The sequence below is a fragment of the Physeter macrocephalus genome, chromosome 11 (genome assembly GCF_002837175.3).
Source record: "Physeter macrocephalus isolate SW-GA chromosome 11, ASM283717v5, whole genome shotgun sequence".
In the NCBI taxonomy this organism is placed as follows: domain Eukaryota; kingdom Metazoa; phylum Chordata; class Mammalia; order Artiodactyla; family Physeteridae; genus Physeter; species Physeter macrocephalus.
In genome coordinates, this window is record NC_041224.1 from 111,634,841 (window position 1) to 111,644,713 (window position 9,873).

Below are 9,873 nucleotides of genomic sequence, written 5' to 3' on the forward strand. Positions count from 1 at the left end.
AAAAACGGAGAGTTCAGACTCAAAAAATCACGGACAGTTAAAAATTAATTTTCGCACTCTTATTTTATATCAACAATAGTAACCATATAACTCAAGACAATTATCAATGGTTTTGTATGCCTACATTTATTACCTTCAATTTTTTATGATTAAACATGAAGAATATGTCATTTTAGAAAAATTGCAGAATGAGACAAGAAAGCAAACAGCAGCAGCAATGAAACTATAGCCTAGAGAAAAGCACTGTTCTGTGATATTAAACAATGGTGGGTGAAATTTTGTCAGGCTTAGTTAGTGCTTTCTGGAATCCATTGCCCTGACAGAATTGAAAAAGTCATTTGGACTTAGTAAGAGGAGGAGAATCAAGTCCCATTATCCTGTGAGTTCAAACTAGCAACATGTTTACAGTCTACTGGGGGGTCTACTCCATGTTTTATAATTTGATAAGAAAAAAAGAATAGCACAGAAACACACACACACACACACACACACACACAAATCCTGTTGTATCCCACTCTAACTAAACTAATCTAGTGGTGTTATGGACTGCATGTCTGTATCCCCTCACCACAAATTCGTATGATGAAACCTTAACCCCAGTGATGGTATTTGGAGGTAGGGCCCTTAGGAAATAATTAGGTTTAGATGAGGTCACAAGGCTAGAGCCCTCATGATGAGATTAGTGTACTTATAAGAAGAGAAAGAGACTAGAGCTATCTCCCTACCCCACCTCCCATCATGTGGGATACAACCAGGAAATGGCTGTCTGTAAACCAGGAAGAGGGCTCTCACCAGACACCTACTCTGCCAGCACCCTGAGCTTGGACTTTCCAGCCTTCAGAACTGTGAGAAATAAATGTCTATTGTTTAAGCCACCTAGTATATGGTATCTTGTTATAGCACAGCCCAAACTCACCAAGACAAGTGGTATTCCAAATTTTAAGAGCTAAGATGCCATGTTAAAAGTTGAAGTGACTATTGTTGTCTAGGCATATTACTTTGAAAATATAAGAAAATAAAACATTTCCCCTCTTCCAAATTGTTAGAATATAGCTTGGGCTCATAAGAATAAATTGAAAGTTACTATAAAGTATGTCAAGATTACAATAAAGATATGCAGTGGTTTGTTATGGTGGTACTGAAAAGGAGCATGTAAATAGTACTGATGGGTAAAGGTCATGGTGTTCTAAGTGACATCTACCAACTTGCTGTTTTCAAAGAATACCCTTTCAAATTTTTGTTGTTTAACACAGTTTTTGTAAGAAAGCTCTTTTTCAAACAGGAGAAACAACAGAACGTATCCATTTTACTGTATACATATGCTTATTTTAATGCTGTACTATGAAGTGTCAAATTACCTGAGTATTCCTGTGAACTTCCTCAACAGAATGGCAAACCACTTTTTGATCCCCTAGCATACATGAGGCATTTTATTAGGAAAAATACAGAAATAAAAAGGTTTTCCATTTCTGCAGTTTAAAACTTTGTCTATACAAACCAAATGGAGTAAAGATTTGAGTAAAAATATATCTAGATAATTTGATCAAGGTAGAAATTCTTTCTATGATTACTCTAGTGTAAATACATGCCACTTTGACCCTCTGAGGACCAGAACTGTCTGCATTATCTCAGACTGAAACAGAACACTGTGGGAGATCTGCAAAGGCAATTGAAACCACAGTGGGGAAACTTGTTATTGGATTTTTTTAAAATCTCATGCCTGGTGACATACTAGCATTTGAGAAGGTCAGCCTTGTTGAGGCGTGGATACTTTAATAACAAGTATCTCTTCATAACAAACTTCACTTGATACTGTAATTGACTTCACATCTGTGAGATTTTTATTACTGTGGATTTTCATCAACACTTCACCCAAATCCTAACTTGCCAATGAATAATGCCTGGTGAGTATCACAGACCTGAGATTATGAAGTGGGCTATGTGGCTGATAGTCTCTGTTACAGGACCATTGCCAATATATAAATACAGTGAAAAAAATTTGTAAGACTCTTATATTTGACCCTTGGAACAGTTATCTATCAATATCACTGTGCTACTGGCAAAGACTTACTTTCCCTCCCTGGCATCCTTAGGAGTGATTTTGAATTCCTATGGAAATGAACTAAGACTTCAACTTTCTGGAAAACTCCTTGCAAGAAACTGCCTCGTTCTTGTAATTTAAACCAGTTTTGATCAATTCTTTTTACAATATTGTTTGAAAGGTTCACATGAATTAGAAAGTAAACTCTCCCTTTAAGATAAGGTTAGAAAGACTAACAGAAGTTATGCAATTGAGTTAAAATGTCAAGTTTCTTTTATATAGACTTTCTCTTATGCAGAGTCCCCACTCAGCTCTTGAAAGATAAAGGAGATTGGGTGAATAATTGCTTAAAGAAGGCACCAGAGAAACTCAACCAAGTCAGAGAACAAAATGTCAGGCAGGATCCTTTCCCATGGAGTATTTAATTAGCAAATGTCTAATACGTGCAGTTAAAGGATTTTTATCTGGTAGGGCTAGGAGGAGGAACCACAGCACAGTTGATGCTAAGATAACTTTGACACCAAACGAAGTTAGGGCAGGCAGGGGTTTGGTGCAATCTTGTGCAATGCTTTCAAAGACAAAAGGCTGAAAGTTGGTTTTGACTGACAATGCAGTATTAAAATAAGCAAGGAGAGGAACTCAGAAAACTTAGAACTGAGAAGGGCAATGGAAAACCAAATCAGTTTTTCCCTTAATGATACTACAAAAATGCAGACACTGAGTGTTTTATTAATATTTATAATATTTACTTATAGAAATGTATATAGAAAAGGGGGCATATTATCATTCCTCTTCATTGTAAAATTCCTTCTCTATGAAAACCCAAATCTACATCCATGACATCATCTTCCATTATCCAATACACCTGAGGAAAAAAAGCCCACTGCCCTCTAGTAGGCACCTACTATGTGCTAGAGAAAACAGAGATCAGTTATTTGAATTTTCACAGTTGCTCTATGATGTGGTCATTATCTTTCTTTTAAGAGAAGGAAAATAAGACTCAAATTATACATGTTGTTCAAGTTCATCTTTTCAGGTGCTGAGCCAGCATTTTCAGGAGTTTAGCGGGACATCAAAGTCCATGTTTTTTCACTATGTCTTACTCTTCTGACATTGTCAGTACCAAGAGCTGCTGACTGCACAAGGCCAGCCATTTAATTAATGTGGTAGGTGGACTAATTAATTTTGGTCAGTGAATGTTTAATGATAATTTTGCTTCCTCCCTTGACTACTCCAGTTGTAGTTAACGACTCAGGAATGTGTGATTATTCCAAAACACTAAAAGATATTCATAAAAGATGAATTGATAAGGGAATGCTATTTTTATGAAATATACATGTTTTATGTAATTGCCTTATCATCATGTTCATAATCTTTCTTCAGTGAATCTTCTAATATAATATTCTCTGTCCCAAAGTAAAGGCACTGTAACTATCACCCTAATTCTTGCCAATACATGAAGCAAAATATATGTTGTGGAGGAAGGGGGATATAAGGTTACCTACTAACTCTTCTAAGTTGGAAAGTTGTAAAAATGGTGTTAATACTTTTATTAAAAATATATTTCTAATCCATCATAAAGTAACTACTAGTATAAGTATATTTCATAAATTACCATAAGTTTTATGCTATGGATTCTTTTCAATAGGCTATAATTTCCTTTGAAAAATATCCCTAAACTCTCTCATCCACATCCCCCATGAAACTCAATTCTGCTACACCCTTGCCTGTCTTTTGTCCTCTCCTCTCTTTTCTTTCTTTGGTGTTCTGATTTTTGCCCTTATTTCTATGATACCTCTCAGACTTTTCCTTTTCCTTTGATTTCTACACTATTGGCAGTCCCCATTTTCTCTTCCCAGTTAATCTCTTATACATAATATTTTTATCTACCTGTTTTACTATTTCTTTTATTTTTTCAAAATTTATTTAATCGCCCTTCTTAGTTATACTTTGCTTGTTTGCTGTAATTTTAAGACAAATATCAGTTTCCTCTATGTTGAGACCCCCCATTATTAATAATGAAGGCATTTAAATTAAACATTATCAGTTGAGTATAGGCTTTTCTTTGTTTTATAAATTTTGGCATGAAATTTTTGTTTCACCGCTTTCTAGATGTATGCTGTTTTCTAATTTTATTTTTGCTTTGGACCAAGTGTTATATAAGAAGTTACTTTTAATTCTAATCAGTAAAGATTTCTGTGTCTATCTTTATTATGTATTTCTAATTACATTTGGTTGTGTTCAGAGAAAGGGGCTATAAAATCTTTAAAAATGATAAAAGAGTGCATCTGTTAATGCCATACTCCTAATTTATCCCTCCCTTTTCCCCTTTAGTAGCTATAAGTTTGTTGTTTATGGAATTAACAGATACAAGCTACTATATATAAAATAAACAAAAAGGATTTACTGTATAGCACAGGGAACTAGATTCAGTATCTTGTAATAGAACATAATGGAAAATAATCTGAAAAAGAATATATATAACTGAATCACTTTGCTGTACACCTGAAACTAACACAATATTAAAAATCAACTATACTTCAATAAAAAATAAGAGTTCTTTATTAATAGTTCTGTAAATGTTTTTATAAATATGTAACAAGAAAGATACTCTTATTTTTAGCTTTTTTGAGGTAGGCACAAATAAAAATTGTACATGTTTAGGTTGTACAATGTGATTTTTAAAAGGTGTACAATGTGATGATTTAATATACATACACATTGTGAAATGATTAGCACAATCAAGTTAGTTAACACATCCATCACCTCACATAGTTACCACAATTTTGTATGTGATGAGAACACTTAAAATTTACTTTCTAAGCTACTTTCCAGTGTAGAATACAGTATTATTAACTATAACCACCATGCTGTGTATTAAATCCCCAGAACTTACTCATCTTATAACTGAAAGTTGGCACCCATTGAACAGCATCTCCCCATTTTCCCCTCCCCCTAGTCCCTGACAACTACAGTTCTATTCTGGTTTTATGAGTTCAACACTTTAAGATTCCACGTATAAATGAATTCATACAGTCAGTATTTGTCTTTCTGTACCTGGCCTGTTTCATTTAGCATAATGTCTTCCAGCTGCATCCATGCTATTGCAAATGACCAGATTTCCTTCTCTTTTAATGACAGGATAATATTCCATAATATATGGATCTATATCCCTATCTATCTATCCATCCATCATTCTACCTATCTGTTACATTTTCCGTATCCATTCATCCATCAACAGACACTTAGGTTGTTTCCATATATTGATTATTACGAATAATGTTGCAATGACATAGGAATGCAGATATCCCTTAAAGGTACTGATTTTTACTTCCTTTAGATATATTCCCAAAAGTGGGATTTCTGGATCATATGATAGTTTTATTTTTAATTTTTTGAGGAAACTCCATACTGTTTTCTATAATGACCGTGCCAATTTACACTCCCACCAATAGTGTAGAAGGGTACCCTTTTCACCACACCCTTGGCAACATTTGTTACTTTTTTTTTCTTTATGGCCATCCTATCAGATATGAGGTGATATCTCATTGTGATTTTGATTTGCATTTCCCTGATGATTAGTGATATTGAGTGCCTTTTCAAATACCTGTTGTCCATTTGTATGTCTTCTTTGGAAAAAATGTTGATTCAGGTCCTCTATCCATTTTTTTTTTTTTTTTTTTTTTTTTTGCGGTACGCGGGCCTCTCACTGTTGTGGCCTCTCCCGTTGCGGAGCACAGGCTCTGGATGCGCAGGCTCAGCGGCCATAGTTCACGGGCCCAGCCGCTCCGCAGCATGTGGGATCTTCCTGGACCAGGGCACGAACCCGTGTCCCCTGCATCGGCAGGTGGACTCTCAACCACTGTGCCACCAGGGAAGCCCTATCCATTTTTTAATTGGGCTGTTTCTTTGATATTGATTTGTATGTGTTCCTTATATATTTTGGATATTAACCCTTTATCATGCAGATATTTTTCCCATTCCATAGGAATCTTTTAATTTAGTTGACTGTTCCCATTACCATATAGAAGCTTTTTAGTTTGATGTAGTCCTACTTATTTATTTTTGCTTTTGTTGGGCTGTGCTTTTGGTGTACACAGAAATCACTGCCAAGACCAATGGCAAAGAAATTTTTCTTCCAGAAATTTTACGATTTTAAGTCTGAAATTTAAATCTTTAATCCATTTAGAGTTAATATTTGTGAATGGTGTGAGACAGGGGTCCAGTTTCATTGTTTTGTATGTGGTTATCCAGTTTTTCCAACACCATTTATCAAAGAGCCTATCCTTTCTCCATTGAGTAGTCTTGGCTCCCTTGGTCAAAAATTAGCTAACTGTATAAGTGTGGGTTTATATCTGGGCTATTTATTCTATTCCATTTGTCTATGTGACTGTTTTTATGCCAATACCATGCTTTTTTGATTACTATAGTTTTGTAATATAGTCTGCTATCAAGAAGTGTGGTACTTCTAGCTTTGTTCTTCTTTCTCAAGATTGTTTTAGCCAAAAAGGGTCTTCTAAGGTTCCATGTGAATTTTAGGATTTTTTAAAAAATTTCTGTGAAAAAGGTCATTAGAATTTTGATAGGGATTGCACTGAATCTATAGATGGCTTTGGGTAGTGTGGACATTTTAATAATGTTATTTCTTCCAAAATGAGCATAGGATATCTTTTCATTTACTTGGGTCTTCAATTTCTTTCATCTTTGTCATAGTTTTCAGAGAACAGTACTTTCACCTCCTTGGTTAAGTTTATTCCTAGGTATTTTATTTTTATTTTTGGATACAATTGTAAATGAGATTGCTTGCTTTATTCCTTTTTCAGACACTTCTTTATTAGTGTATAGAAACTCAACTGATTTTTGTATGTTGACTTCACATCCCACAACTTTACTTCGTTCATTTATTAGTTTTCACAACTTTTTGGAGGAATATTTAGGGATTTCTATAGAAAAGGTCATGTCATCTGCAAAGACAGTTTTACTTCTTCCATTCCAAATGGATGCCTTTAATTTTCTTCTTCCTACTTAGGATCCCTAGTACTATGTAAAACAGAAGTGGTCAGAGTGGGCACTTTATCTTATTCCTCATCTTAGAGGAAATCTTTGAGCCTTTTATTATTGAGCAAGATGTTCATGCTGGGTTGATCAGATATGCCCTTTATGATGTTGAGGTAATTTTTACTATTCCTAATTTGTTGAGAGGTCTTATTATGAAAGGTATTAAATTTTGTCAAATGCTTTTCTATATCTATTGAGATAATGATATGATTATTTTCGTGAACTGCTAACACAATGCCAGGTCTACCTTCCTCCAGATTTTTTTGTTATAAAACCAAGTAAAACCCTATTTAATCCTTAATCCACTTTCATATGATACTCATTATTATGTGAACTAACTCTAGGATGATATGGATTTCTTTTTGTTTGATACTTCTCATAGAGGTACGTCCAGTGCCAAGAACATGACCTAGCACAAAATATGTGCTCAGTAAATATTTGTTGAATAAATAAATAAATATAATGTTTATTCCTAATTTACAAGATTTATATATCTTTTTTGTAACATCTTTATTGGAGTATAATTGCTTTACAATGGTGTGTTAGTTTCTGCTTTACAACAAAGTGAATCAGTTATACATATACATATGTTCACATATCTCTTCCCTCTTGTGTCTCCCTCCCTCCCACCCTCCCTATCCCACCCTTCTAGGTGGTCATAAACCACCTAGCTGATCTCCCTGTGCCATGCGGCTGCTTCCCACTAGCTATCCACCCTACGTTTGGTAGTGTATATATGTCCATGCCACTCTCCCACTTTGTCACAGCTTACCCTTCCCCCTCCCCATATCCTGGAGTCCATGCTCTAGTAGGTCTTTTATTCCTGTCCTACCCTTAGGCTCTTCATGACATTTTTTCTTCTTAGATTCCATATATATGTGTTAGCATACAATATTAATTTTTCTCCTTCTGACTTACTTCACTCTGTATGACAGACTCCAGGTCAATCCACCTAACTACTAATAACTCAGTTTCATTTCTTTTTATGGGTGAGTAATATTCCATTGTATATATGTGCCACATCTTCTTTATCCATTCATCTGTTGATGGACACATAGGTTGCTTCCATGTCCTGGCTATTGTAAATAGAGCTGCAATGAACATTGTAGTACATGACTCTTTTTGAATTATGGTTTGCTCAGGGTATATGCCCAGTAGTGGGACAGATGGGTCATATGGTAGTTCTATTTTTAGTTTTTTAAGGAACCTCCATACTGTTCTCCATAGTGGCTGTATCAATTTACATTCCCACCAGCAGTGCAAGAGGGTTCCCTTTTCTCCACACCCTCTCCAGCATTTATTATTTCTAGAGTTTTTGATGATGGCCAATCTGACCGGTGTGAGATGATATCTCATTGTCGTTTTGATTTGCATTTCTCTAATGATTAATGATGTTGAGCATTCTTTCATGTGTTTGTTGGCGATCTGTATATCTTCTTTGGAGAAATGTCTATTTAGTTCTTCTGCCCATTTTTGGATTGGGTTGTTTGTTTTTTTGTTATTGAGCTGCAAGAGTTGCTTATAAATTTTGGATATTAGTCCTTTGTCAGTTGCTTCGTTTGCAAATATTTTCTCCCATTCTGAGGGTTGTCTTTTGGTCTTGTTTATGGTATCCTTTGCTGTGCAAAAGCTTTTAAGTTTCATTAGGTCCCATTTGTTTTTTTTTGTTTTTATTTGCATTTCTCTAGGAGATGGGTCCAACAGGATCCTGCTGTGATTTATGCCATAGAGTGTTCTGCCTATGTTTTCCTCTAAGAGTTTGATAGTGTCTGGCCTTACATTTAGGTCTTTCACCCATTTTGAGTTTATTTTTGTGTGTGGTGTTAGGGAGTGTTCTAATTTCATACTTTTACATGTAGCTGTCCAGTTTTCCCAGCACCACTTATTGAAGAGGCTGTCTTTTCTCCACTGTATATCCTTCCCTCCTTTATCACAGATAAGGTGACCATATGTGTGTGGGTTTATCTCTGGGCTTTCTATCCTGTTCCATTGATCTATATTTCTGTTTTTGTGCCAGTACCATACTGTCTTGTTTACTGTAGCTTTGTAGTATAGTCTGATGTCAGGGAGCCTGATTCCTCCAGCTCCATTTTTCATTCTCAAGATTGCTTTGGTTATTCGGGATCTTTTGTGTTTCCATACAAATTGTGAAATTTTTTGTTCTAGTTCTGTAAAAAATGCCAGTGGTAATTTGATAGGGATTGTATTGAAGCTGTAGATTACTTTGGGTAGTAGAGTGAGTTTCACAATGTTGATTCTTCCAATCCAAGAACATGGTATATCTCTCCAGCTGTTTGTATCATCTGTAATTTCTTTCATCAGTGTCTTATAAGTTTCTGCATACAAGTCTTTTGTCTCCTTAGGTGGGTTTATTCCGAGATATTTTATTCTTTTTGTTGCAATGGTAAATGGGAGTGTTTTCTTAATTTCACTCTCAGATTTATCATCATTAGTGTATAAGAATGCCAGAGATTTCTGTGCATTAATTTTGTATCCTGCTACTTTACCAAATTCATTGATTAGCTCTAGTAGTTTTCTGGTAGCATCCTTAGGATTCTCTATGTATAGTATCATGTCATCTGCAAACAGTGACAGCTTTACGTCTTCTTTTCCAATTTGGATTCCTTTTATTTCTTTTTCTTCTCTGATTGCTGTGGCTAGAACTTCCAAAACTAAGTTGAATAAGAGTGGTGAGAGTGGGCAACCTTGTCTTGTTCCTGATCTTAGTGGAAATGGTTTCAGTTTTTCACCATTGAGAACAATGCTGGCTGTAG